This window comes from Pleurodeles waltl, chromosome 11 (genome assembly GCF_031143425.1).
Source record: "Pleurodeles waltl isolate 20211129_DDA chromosome 11, aPleWal1.hap1.20221129, whole genome shotgun sequence".
NCBI classification, from domain to species: Eukaryota; Metazoa; Chordata; class Amphibia; order Caudata; family Salamandridae; genus Pleurodeles; species Pleurodeles waltl.
The window spans coordinates 250,233,001-250,246,510 of NC_090450.1; positions in this window are offsets into that span (position 1 = coordinate 250,233,001).

Genomic DNA, 13,510 nt, shown 5'->3' on the forward strand with positions numbered 1-13,510 from the left:
AGCCATCCACCTCACGACAGCCACCAGCGCATGCACCTTCACCCAAAGTCACCAAACGTACACCTCCTACAACCACTACCTCTTCCTCCACTCCCAAACCCCCTCCAGCTACCCGTCCCAGTGTTCCTAAGAAACTTTTCCTGGCCAACCTTGACCTCTTTCCCACCACCCCCCTCCAACTCATAGGTCCCGGACTAGCACCTCAGCCAAAAAATCGCTGGGACCAGTGGTGCGTGTTACAGGTATGTGGAGTGCACCGCCCACCAGGCCAGCCAGTGTGGCATGGAGCCACAGCACAGCCAGTCCCCCCCCTGTGAAGCACCAGAAGTTGGACAGTGCCCGGCGGGAGAGGGGGAAGACTCCAGCCAGCAAAGCCGCTCACAAGGGTCCCGGGGGTAGTGTCGACTCCTCCCAAGGTGGGGAAGGGGCAGAAGAAATCTCCAAAGTTTGGGAGGAGCAGCACGACGGAGAAGACCGCCATCATCCCCGCTGCCCAGGAGGCCACCGCCAGCCCAATCGTCACTGGCCAGGAGGCCACCGCCGGAGTCACTGCCCAGGAAGCCAGCCCAATCGTCACTGGGCAGGAGGCCACCGCCAGAGTCACTGCCCAGGAGGCCAGCCCAATCGTCACTGGCCAGGAGGGCCCCGCAAGCCACAGCCCAGCTGACCCATGAAGGACCGCCAGCCACAGGCCTGCTGGGCAATGAAGGAGCTCCTTGGCAAGCACTTCTGAACAGGCCAGGGACCGCTGAACAAGGCAAAGGCCGCCATGGCAAGCACCGCTGAACAGGCCAGGGACCGCTGAACAAGGCAAAGACTGCCATGGAATGCACCGCTGAACAGGGCAAGCACCGCTGAACAGGTCAGAAACTGCCAACTCAAGCACCGCTGAACAAGGCAAAGACCGCCATGGAATGCACTGCTGAACAGGGCAAGCACCGCTGAACAGGTCAGAAACTGCCAACTCAAGCACCGCTGAACAAGGCAAAAACCGCCATGGAATGCACCGCTGAACAGGGCAAGCACCGCTGAACAGGTCAGAAAGTGCCAACTCAAGCACCGCTGAACAGGGCAAAGACCGCCATGGAATGCACCGCTGAACAGGGCAAAGACCGCCATGGCAAGTACCGCCGAACAGGGCAAAGACCGCCAAGGCCAGCACCGCTAGCCCATTATCGGACGCAACTGGGACCGTCACGGGGTGAGTGCTGCACTCTGTGCACCAGTTCCCCTCCAGAACCAGTTGAGACATGCATCCACTCTGTCTGTCCTGCACAGGATGAAGCACTCTGGGCACCAGTCCCCCTCCAGAACCAGTGGAGACATGCATCCACTCCGTCCGTCCTGCACAGGATGAAGAACTCTGGGCACCAGTCCACCTCCAGAACCAGTGGAGACATGCATCCACTCTGTCTGTCCTGCACAGGATGAAGCACTCTGGGCACCAGTCCCCCTCCAGAACCAGTGGAGACATGCATCCACTCCGTCTGTCCTGCATAGGATGAAGCACTCTGGGCACCAGTCCCCCTCCAGAACCAGTGGAGACTGTTATCCACTTGAGAGACTGTGGCTTTGCACTCCCCAGGATGGTACAGTGGGCAAACCACCCACTGTAGAGACTGTGGCTTTGCACTCCCCAGGATGCAGCAGTGGGCAAACCACCCACTGTAGAGACTTGAGAGACTGTGGCTTTGCACTCCCCAGGAAGGTACAGTGGGCAAACCACCCACTGTAGAGACTTGAGAGACTGTGGCTTTGCACTCCCCAGGATGGTACAGTGGGCAAACCACCCACTGTAGAGACTTGAGAAACTGTGGCTTTGCACTCCCCAGGATACATCAATGGGCGTGGTGCACTCATCCGGCTGAGGTGCCCCCCCTTCCGTTCCCCCTGAGGTGCCTGTTGTATTTCTATCTGATGCCCCTGCAGTGTTCTCTCCGTTTTGATCAGGTATCTAGTGAGGGCCTTGCCCATGCATTTTGGGCCCAGTGGTCCACGGACAATGAATAATGCATTACCTGCACTACTAATCATGGTGTATATTTTGTTTAATGTGTATATATATATATGTATATATTTGGTTACTGTATTTTGATATATTACAATAGTTCAACTCATTTCCTTTTGTCTTTGCATTCTTCTGGGGGGGTTGTTACTGTAATGTTTGGATATGTATTGGTGTGTGTGTTGTAGTGGGTGAGGGTCGGGGTGGGGGTTGTGATGTTGGTTGTGTGTGTCCCTGTGTTTTTCCCTCCCCCTCCCCTATGTCATAGGTGCAGTACTCACCGTGGTCTTCGCCGCCTGCGTTGTTGATCCTCGTATAGGAGCAGGAAGACTATCGCAGGGAGAATATGGAGTTCCGGCTCCATGGTGTCGTAGTTCCTCGTGGAGTGTGTAGAGGTGAGCGTTTTCCCTTTGAAATGGCTGTTTCCGCCGTGTTTTTATCTGCGGTGAATCCGCCCCAGAAAAGGTGGTGGATTGGCCTGTTGTGATACTGTGGGCGGTACATTGTCCCCTGCCTGTCTGTTGGCGGTGACCGCCGCGTTGTTTGTCTGTTTGTCTGTACCGCTGTGGCGGTCGGAGTGTTAAAGTGGCTGTCTTTGTTGGCGGTTTCCGCCACGGTCATAATTCCAAATTTTTTACCGCCGGCCTGTTGGCGGTTTTACCGCCGCTTTAACACCGACCGCCAGGGTTGTAATGACCACCTTAGTCTTCTGTACTGGGGCCAGGGAATCCAAACCAGGGACAACCAGGAGAGTGGTTCTAAGGAAACAGGTTATTAAAGTCCCTCCCCTCAACCTTTAGCCTCTTTTTGACTCCCAGCTGCTGTTTCTTTGACCCTGAGAATGCACTGAGGCCTGCTAACCAGACCTCAGTGCCAGTGTTGCAACCGCTTACAAAGTTTGTGTTGCGTTCACTATCCCCAGTTGGCAGGGACTGACTTACTTATGAGACCCTGTGATGTGTTACCTAGGGCAAGTAAGGCAGAGTTTCCACCCAGGGCTGCAGCACTAATTCTGACAACCTGTGTTTGACAAGGTACAAACTCGCTCCCAGCCTGCCACTGCAGACTGGAAGGGCAGTGGTCACACTGTTAGTTTCACTTTGCCATTCAAACTAAAGGCAAAGCCCCCCATTTCCTTTAACATTATATGTAAGTCTCCCCTAAGGAAGGCCTATGGAGCCCTAAGACAATGAGCTGTATATAATTAAGTAGGGTATGTATTTTTATATATGGATTAAAAGCAACACTTTTTCACTGTCAATTTGCTGTGGAGAGGATAGTAGTCCAGTTGGCTAACAGAGGGTTACCAGCTAATCCCTCAGCCTGGCTAATTTCTGAATGGGAGTACATAGCTGAGTACTGTGAGCTATCAAATTAATCATAGCATTACACCCAAATTGATGTCCAGGTCTACTCCAATGTCACTATTAAAGAAATACAACTGTAACCCAGTTTATCCAGTGGCCTCTCACAGTCACTGGACAGCATACAGCTTTCTGCCCGCCTGGGGAGTAGTGTGAATGACTCCCAAGCTCAGGAACAATAGCAACATGCCGCAGGGCGAGGTGTTACCTCCCCTTTTCAGGAAGCCATTTAGGGTGTGAGCCAAAAAGGCAAGTTTCCCGAGGCGAAGCAGCCGTTGGTGGGCAAATGGCAATCAGACTCCTTAGGGACTGCCCTTTGTTGAGGTAGAAGGGCTGGCAACAGGGACAGAGAGGGGAGCCAGTTCACAAACCAGTTTTCTCCTAGGTATGTAGCCCATAGGTAGCCACACCACTAGGGTGGGCTACCATGCTCCTAACATAAGGGGAAGGGTGCCGACAACTTAGGAATGGGCAGAAAAGTGCACTCTGGGATTGTCAGATGCCACACATAGCCGGAAAGTCATCACCAAGAGGGAGGGGACCTGGTAGCCCATTGGCTAGTGACCGCATAATCCCCCAGGGCACTTTCTGGGAATAAATACGCCACCCTTGGCACCCTGAACCTCAAAGCATGTCAGAACTGGAACAAGAACGGAAGGGAGACTGCCCTGCTGCCCCTGAACTGCGCAAAGAAACGCTCCATTGGTTGCTGGACTGCACCTGCTTTACCTTGGGCTAGTGAAGAGAAGACTGTGGGTGTTTCTTCTGACTTAAAGAAAAGTTGTGCCCCAGCCTCAGACTGAAGAAATGCGCTGGGCGCCCCAAGAGACTGATCCTCGATGGCCAAAAGTTGCACCTGAGTCAGGCAGATCCAAAAGTGTCATATGAGTCAAGATTAGTTGTTCAAAAGGGACACCAGCCTCCATCAAACGATACCGCTGGTACTGCTGCATGTGGAGATTGGTAGCCCAGCTGCCAGTGGCCTTCTGCTGGCTCAAAAAGGACTTTGAGAGATTCCAGCATCTGTGGCCAAAGTCACCTCACCTGACCCATGGACCACAAATTTACTGCAAAGGCACCTATGTCACCCACACAGCATCTGGAGCATCCTTGAGCATCTTCATCTCCTGCATCTGCAGTATCAGGACCACTCCATTGAAGTCTATTGCGGTTGTGCTGTAAAGTTTAAAACTGGACTGGAAAACTCTCTGGTGACCAGGTAACTGTCCAAATGTACCCCACTGGCCTCCCAGAGCCCTGTCCTTCATTCCCTGGCCCCAGACACTCTTCAGGGGGTTATACAGCTGTTTGTGCGGGGACAGGCACAGCCCTATTCAAGTATGTCTGCCCCTCCCTCCCATCGAGCCAAGAAAGGCCCATCAGCTAGGTGATGGCCCATCAGGAAGTAAATGGCACATCCTAGCTTCCTTTGTGTGTGACTGTCAAGAGGGAATGCTCACAACCCAGCTGTCCCCTGCCCCAGACGTGTATCCAGAGGCAAGGCAGAGGCACAGAATGGTTAAAGTAAAAAAATGCCAACTTTCTAAAAGTGGCATTTTCAGACGTACTATTTAAAATCCGACTTCACCCTAAGTTTAAATTGTGAGTCCATCTACACCAAACTCCAAACGGCTACTTCAAAGTAACCTAAATGTTACCTAATGGGAGAGATGGGCCTTGCAGTAGAGAAAAACAAATGTGTTAGTATTTCACTACAAGGCATGTTAGACCTAAAAGTACATGTCCAACCTTTTAAATACACTGCACCCTGCCCTTGGAGCTAGCTAGGGCCTACCTTAGGGGTGAGTTTATATTCAATAAAAAGAAGGGTTTTAGGCTTGGCAAGTGGGTACACTTGAAATGGCAGTTTAAAACTACACACACAGGTTCTTCAGTGGCAGGCCTGAGACATGTTTCAAGGGCTACTGTAGTGAGTAGCACAGTCAGTGGCCCACTAGTAGCATTTAATTACAAGCCCTGGGCATATATAGTGTACTTTACTAGGGACTTACAAGTAAATTAAATGTGCCAATTGTGGATAAGACAATATCACCATGGTTTAGAGTACAACGCACCTGCACTTTAGCACTGGTTAGCAGTGGTAAAGTGCACAGGATCCTACAGCCAGAAAAAATCGAGGTCAAAAGGCAAAAGGTAAGGGGAAACCACACCAAGGACGCTAGGTCCAAGAGTATTACACAATAAAGCTGCAAAGCCATTTTATATAATACACCCAAATCCTCACAATGGTGGTCCCCCAGAATTATTGAGAGTTCTTCCTCACACTGTCTCATAACATCCCTTTAGCCGGACACCTAGGACAGTCCCAGACCTGTAACAGGCTGGGCAACCATTTCTATGCCCCTTGTGTCTGAAAAGTTAAAGGAGTTTGCAGATCCTGTGTCGCCTGTCAAGCCAGTGCAACACAGGGTGCAAGCCAAAGACTTCCTTGATATCACTGCCAGTTGTTGAGACAACCAGAGAGAATGTGGGGTTAACATTCATGGTCCCCTAGACACACCATCTGCCTTTGGGAGCAGATATATATATTGGTGGTAGTGGACCATCCCACCTGATACGCATAAGCAATATCCCTCAATACGGTCACTTCTGTCACAATGACTAGAGCCCTACTTGGCATCTTCACCAGAGTGGGCTTTCCCAAGGAGGTGGTCTCAGAAAGGGTAACTAATTTTACGTCTGACTACCTGATGGCACTGTGAGATAAATGTGGTTTTACCTACAAATTCATCACCCCATAGCATCCCTTGACCAATGGTCTGATGGGAAAACTCAATAGGACCCCAAAAGGCATGATCATTTGCTTAAGTGACAAGCTAAGGAAAATATGGGGTGTTCTCCTTCCATGCCTGCTGTTTGTTTATAGATAGGTGCCACGGATAAGGGGTTTGTTTTAGCCTCTTTGACTTACTATTCGGCCATCCTGTAAGAGGGCCATTGAATTCAGTTAGTGAAACTTCGGAGAAGCCTCTTAAAGAACCCAAACAGGATGTGCTGGATTATGTGCTAGGCCTGCGACCCCACCTGGCAGAGTACATGAAGAAAGCAAGAAGCAATGCGGAGGCAGTCAAGAGCTTATTAAGGTCGGGCTCAGTATCATCCAAGACAGATGGTGTTGGTGTGTGAGCCTGTGGCTTCAAGGCCCTCTAGGACAAGGGGACTAAGGGCCAGACGTAGCAAGATATGCTTTTGCGATTCTGAAATTGCGAGTCGGTGCGACTCGCAAATTCATAATCACAAAAGCATATGCAGAATGGTGTCTCAGACACCTTCTGCGACTCGCTATGGGCTCGCAAAGGCCCACCTCATCAATATTCATGAGGTGGGTCGCATTTTGTGACCCCATAGCGAGTCCCTGCACTCACAGGGATGGTGGCCTGCGGAAGTCAGCAGACCTCCATGTCTGTGACTGCTTTTTTAATAAAGCAGTTATTTTTTTTCATTTTGCAGCCCGTTTTCCTTGCAGGAAAACGAGTTGCAAAATGAAAAAAATACCGAAACCATTTGGTTTCGTTTTTTTCAGAGTAGGCAATGGTCCATAGGACCACTGCCTGCTCTGAAAAAATATTTTTGTCGACATTCACAAAGGGGAAGTGGTCCCACCTTCCCCTTTGCGAATGAGTTACCACCAGTGTGACACTGGTGGTAACTGGGAGTTGCTTTGCGACCGCATTCGTGGTCACAAAGCAAGTCTGAATTGCGATGCGAGTCGCAAATAGGAAGGGAACGCCCCTTCCTATTTGCGAGTCGCATTCACAAATTGCGAGTCGGTACTGACTCGCAATTTGTGAATATGCATCGCGGGAGGCCGTTTGCATGGCGCAAACTGTGATTTTCACAATTTGCGACATGCAAACGGCTTGCTACATCTGGCCCTATGTCCTACCCCTTTCTGGACAGAAAGGGTTAGGTCACCTAATTGGTGGATTCTTACACCGCCAGGAGTCCCCCCTGGCTACTTCATGCCAACAAACAAAAACTCCACCAAGTCGCAGCAGACATGACCATGCTGATGGTCACAGATGAAGGCGGGTGGTGGAGAGTGAGTCTCTGCCAGACCTCCTCTCCACCAGTGTGCAAGATGGGTGAGTGAAGAGAGTGATACTCTTGCCCAAGTTGACAGACCAGCATCAGAAGGACTGCAGACAGGCGTTGGAGCAGTTTGCTGGGATGTTCTCCCTGAACCCTGGATTAACCACTTTGTGTGTCCATGACATTGACCCTGGTGAAAGCCGACCTCTAAATAGCAAGGTGGACATGTTGTCTGACCATGTCAAAGGCAGCATTAAGGCTAAGGTAGCCAAGATGCTAGAGTTGGAGGTAATTGAGTCCTGTGACAGTCCAGAGGCTAGTCCAGTGGTACTGGTGCCCAAGCCCATTTCCCAATTGGTAAAAGAAAGAACCACAATTTTGCTTGGACTACAGAGGTTTTAACCTAGTCATCAAGACGGACACCCCATATCTAGAGCTGATGAGCTAATTGACAGGTTGGGGACTGCAAAATCCCTGAGTACATCTGATTTGACCTCAGGCTACTGGCAGATTGTGTTAAGTCCAGGAGAATACAAGACAGCAGCGGTTTCTGCTCAGCGATGCTGGGGGCTTCACCCCTTTACTTTAACCACCAGGCAGGTCAAAATGGAACCAATTTGTTCATGCTAAATCTGTTGTTTTTTTTAAAAGTAAAAAACTTACACAAGCTTCTTGCTGGCTGGTGAGGGCTGCTGCACACTGCCACTTCTTTGTTGCCTTAACCATGCTGCCCGTGGGAGGACCTAGAGACTGGAGTATTTGCCGAGCTGACAGTCTCACAGCCCTGACGCCTGTGAGGTCATCAGCTCTGCAAAGACATAGCCTTGTGGACCAGTCTCCACCACCTGATGATGTGGGGGTAAGACGGTTTAGACAGAAGCCCTGCCAGCCCTCCCAAGTACCACGCATCAGGGGTTGGATCAATGCATTTTAATGTGGTGGTCAATATCACCTCATAAAATGCATTATCACACATTTTAGCGCTTTGAGCACATGCACACGCTGACCCTGGGTGAGCTAAAGTAGGTAGTTTAAAGTTACTGCTTTAAGAAGATACAAACTTTACTTGGTTATTTCTAAATATAAAGTGCATGGCTTAAATAAAAATAAACAGTAAAATACCATGTAAGCCATGAAATCACATTTTCTATAAAATAGCACACTATCCAGGGTAAAATCAATTAATAATCATGCATTGAAATTCCAAATAGTAGTATATTGTTAAATGCCACTGGCCTGGTCCATGCTCTGTGTTCATGGGTCTGCCATTCTTAAATAATATAATGCAAGTTTGGGCTGTGCGAGTCGTTCCCTGGATTTTTTAACATATTATACAGAGTGTAAGCTGTAAAACGAATAAACAGTAAATCCTTTGTTTTTATGTTGACGCTTCGTTGTCCTGTCCTTGAATTGGAATTAGGAGTACAGGTCTGCTCTTCGGAGAAGATTGTTCACTGAAGAAGCAAGTTTTACTCCTCAGGATTGAGGAGCCGTCCAGCCTTCTGATAACTGCTTGCCGACAGGTGTGAATTTTCAGCTCCCGGAAGATTGGCTTAAGGAGTATCTTCCTTTGGGCCATGACTTTTGGGCACGTACACATGAGGTGACTTATTGATTCCAGTTTGAAGCCGCATAGGTGGCAATTCGGATCTTGTTTCCTACCCTTCCATGTTGGGAGGAGGTCCTTGGAATCAAAAAAGCCAAAACAAAAGAACATGAAACTCTCTTTTATAGCGGGATAAAAGTGTGCAGTGACGTTTGCTTGTGTCCTCAAGTTGGTATAGGAGTTTATCACTGTCCATGCGTGACGCCTCTTTGCAAGGGTATGTCTGTCTTATATAAATGACAGCTTCTTGGATGAAGAATTGCTTGTCTTAGCAAATGCTGCTTGTCCCATCTTTCTATCCCATGCTTCTTGTAACTCTAGTTCTTTTAGAGCTTTCTCGAGATAAGCACCCCACGAGTTGGCTTGTTTTTTCTCCATTTGATCCTTTATCTCAAGCCAACATAAATTGTTCAAAGTTCCACTCTCTGTAGCACGAAGTCTCCAACTCAGTTTCACAAAGGTGTAAATTTGGTGGTAATTCTGGTTTTGGAGACCGAATTCCAAGCGTACTTGGGCTGGAGAGGACGCTTTAAGAAGACAGATAGGCCTTTAATTGAAGCTGATTTAAAATAGCTATTTCCTTACCATGCTAATTTTCCAGACCGTACGTCAGAGAGGGTGAAAATTGGGCCGCTGTCACAGTTAAAAGATGGCGATATGATGGACCACTCAGTTTCTTTTTCAAGAGCTTGAAGGAGAGTATTAAAGACTGGGATTTTGTTTGTAATGCAGTGAAGTGGTAGGTGAACGACGGTTGGATCCCCAAAGTAATACCCAGGTATTTGTATGACTGGACTGAGTCACCCTGCTTGCCTTTAATAAACCACTTATATGCCTTGCATTTGGAGTCCACTTTGGTTTTCCGCAAGTTCAGCCCTAGCTCAATGCCAGGGCATTGGTCAATCTTTGCAGGCCGATTGGTGTTTGGCTCAAAAGGACTATATTGTCTGCATATTGCAGGCATACAATCTTTTCATTTGCCAAGTTGGATGGATGTCAATCAACTTTTGACTGTTCATGTCAGCTAAATATAGGTTGAATGGGGGGCAGAGCTTGCCTGGTCGCAAGATGGCCGCGTTGTAACGGAGCTCTGCCGGCCACCTCGCAATCTGTGCAAAATCCTATGCAACAAACGCAACTTAAGACTCTAATTGGCACTGTCGCTGCCTGTAGCAATGCCCCGGAGGAGTGGGGTGTGCTCCGGCTGCAGCGAGACCCCAGGAAGCAAGACGTGTCACGGCCTCGGACCACGGCGATGTGGGAGAGCCGGGAGACGAGGCCTGGTAGAGCGGCCTTGTGAGATCTGTGAGGCCCGACTGAGCGGAGAGGCAATGGAGGAGGTGTTTGGAGGCTGGGGCGGCCATGGAGTGGACCGTGCATATGGCAGGGCCTGGTACGGCGGTGGTCGCGGAGTGGGTGTGCCAGGGGCCCGTTGCCAGTGCACCGCTGGTGAGACACGGGACAGGTGAGATGAGGCCCAGACCGCGTGCCAGGCAGAGGAGAGGCCTAATTAGGCTGGTTGGGTGAGTTTTGTCCTGGGCCCACCTGCGATCTGACTCCTTGAGCTGCACGAGTCCAGGGCCGGACACTGGATGCCCCCTGGATCCGGGTACTTGGACCTACCTACACCCCTCGGATAATTGGGGATGTGTTATGCTGCGGATTGGTGGCCTGGAGTGCTCTGAGCTGGGCGATCTACCTGGCGCAGAACGAGGAAGCTGGAGTGCGGTGAGACTGGTGAAGGTGGTGCGCTTATCCATCCGGGAGTGGTGCTGTCTCTAGCTAGTGATCTTTACCGAGGTGGCTGCAAGGGGAGCGCCCTGTGCCCTAGCATCCAGGATTGGTGTGAGCTGCATGTCCTCCAGAGTGCGCAAAATGGGCAGAATAGACAAGAACCAGACTAAACTTCAGTTTGGCTGGCGCAAGTCGAGTAGCCCTGCGGGTGATGGAGCGGACCCTGGCCCGGAGGGGGGACCTGGCATGTCCTCAGGTGAGGAACAGGACTTGTGTCAAATTTTGGTGGCGATGCAGCATAGTTTGACCCAGATTGACGGCAAAATAGACTCCCTCTCATCCCGCATGGATAGAATGACTGATGCATGGATAAGCATGCGGAGCGTCTTCATCAATCGGAGAGGCGAGTGTTAGAAGTGGAGGATGGTCAGACGGAGTTAGCCACTGGTCATGCTTGGCTGAATGAAGAGTTAAACTCCTTACAAACTAAGGTAGACGACTTGGAGCCAGGTCCCGGAGGAACAACTTACGCATTGTGGGAGTCGCAGAGTCCACCTCAATAGACAATATGGAGGGTTTCATTGAGTGCCTGCTGGTTCAATTGCTGGGACATACCACCTTCTCTGATCTTTTTGTGTTGGAGAGAGCTCATTGCTTCTTGGCGACCCGTCCGCCTCCGGGCGCTCCTCCGCTCCCTATTATAGCGAGACTGTTGAACTACAGAGACGGTGACGCGGCCTTACGCCAAGCCAGGGAACTGAAAACTTTGCAGTATGAGAGCATGACGGTCTCGCTTTATTTGGACTTCACATTGCAGGTTCAGGAGGCGAGAAGGCAGTTCATTGCTGGGAAAAAACAACTGAACTACACTTGGAATGCCGAATGCTGTACCCAGCTAAATTAAGAGTAGAAGTGGATTTGAGACCGCTAATTTTTACAGATTACAAAAAACTAGCCTAGTTCGTGAAACGTAGGGCAGCAGATAAAGGAAGCTGCAGAGTGAATGATTCGGATTCCTAGTCAGCTGGTGGTTGAATTCCGATTGTACCTTTGCAGCCTGAGGGCTGCATCTTTGCTGTTACTGTGGCAAGGTCTATACAATTCCAGTCTCCATGATTGACTATATGATAATGGTGGGTCACAGAACTGGTATGCTGTTAGTAAATGTCAGTGCTGTAGATTATTTAACAGTATGTGGTATTAGGAAGTGAGAGGGGGTCCTTTTTTTGAGTAGCATGCAACATATATACTTAGAATAATTTGTTTGCAACAACGTATGGGTGGCCGGCACGCAAGTGGGATACGAAGCGACTGGGCAACATCCACCTGTGTGTGGGCACCACTTATAGATATCACAGGGGTAGTTTATGTTGGGAGGGGTGGAAGTATGTTTCGAGGAGTAGTTTTCAGCTGGGCGTGTGTGATGCTATTGATTATGTTTGACCAATGACTTTGTTTTTCACCACTGCGCATATTAGTTGCTCAATATTCACCAGTAGCACATTATGGCGGTCATTCTGACCGCGGCGGGCGGCGGTCGCAGCCCGCCATGCGGTCACCGCCAAATGCCCGCTCCGCGGTCAGGAGACCGCGGATGCCATTCTGGCTTTCCCGCTGGGCCGGCGGGCAACCGCTAAAAGGCCGCCCGCCGGCCCAGCGGGAAAGCCCCTGCAACATAGAAGCCGGCTCCGAATGGAGCCGGCGGTGTTGCAGGGGTGCGACGGGTGCAGTAGCACCCGTCGCGATTTTCACTGTCTGCAAAGCAGACAGTGAAAATCTTCATGGGGCCCTGTTAGGGGGCCCCTGCACTGCCCATGCCAGTGGCATGGGCAGTGCAGAGGCCCCCAGGGGCCCCACGACACCCGTTCCCGCCATCCTGGTTCTGGCGGTGTAAACCGCCAGAAACAGGCTGGCGGGAAGTGGGTCGGAATCCCCATGGCGGCGCTGCAAGCAGCGCCGCCATGGAGGATTCCCTGGGCCAGGGAAGACCCCTTTTCTGACCGCGGCTTTACCGCCGCGGTCAGAATGGCCCTGGAAGCACCGCCAGCCTGTTGGCGGTGCTTCCGTTGCCCTCCACCCTGGCGGTCATAGACCGCCAGGGTTGGAATGAGGGCCTATATGTTTTGTTCAGTTTAGCCGCCTATTGGCTTTGACATGGCATTAGCCATTACTTTCTGTATTCAGTTTAGCCGCCTATTGGCTTTGACATGGCATTAGCCATTATTTTCTGTATTCAGTTTAGCCGCCTATTGGCTTTGACATTGCATTAGCCATTACATTCTGTATTCTGCTTATTGGCTTTGACATTTTGTATTCAGCTTAGCTGCCTATTGGCTTTGACATGATATTAGACATTGCATTTTGTATTCAGCTCAGCTGCCTATTGGCTTTGACATGACATTAGACATTACATTTGATATTTAGGTTAGCTGCCTATTGCCTTTAACGTGGAGTTAGACATTGCAGTTGAGAATCCAAGCTGTATTTTTCCAAGCTGTGTTTTTCCACAAGATGAACCAAGCTGTTTTCTTCTCACACCAGACTAGACCTGATAAGAGAGAGTACATTTGGTGTTTTCCTTTCTGCTCAGGCTTGGGAAGAGGAGCAGTCTAGGAGATCTGGCCAGTCTCCAAAGGCTTGCATAGTTTTCCCGAGTCTGAGAGGAGGGGGCACGCTTTTGAAAGGATGGCTCGGGGCTTCAGAGAATTAGATGAGTATCTGCCTGACTTCGGGCTGGAACTTGGTGCC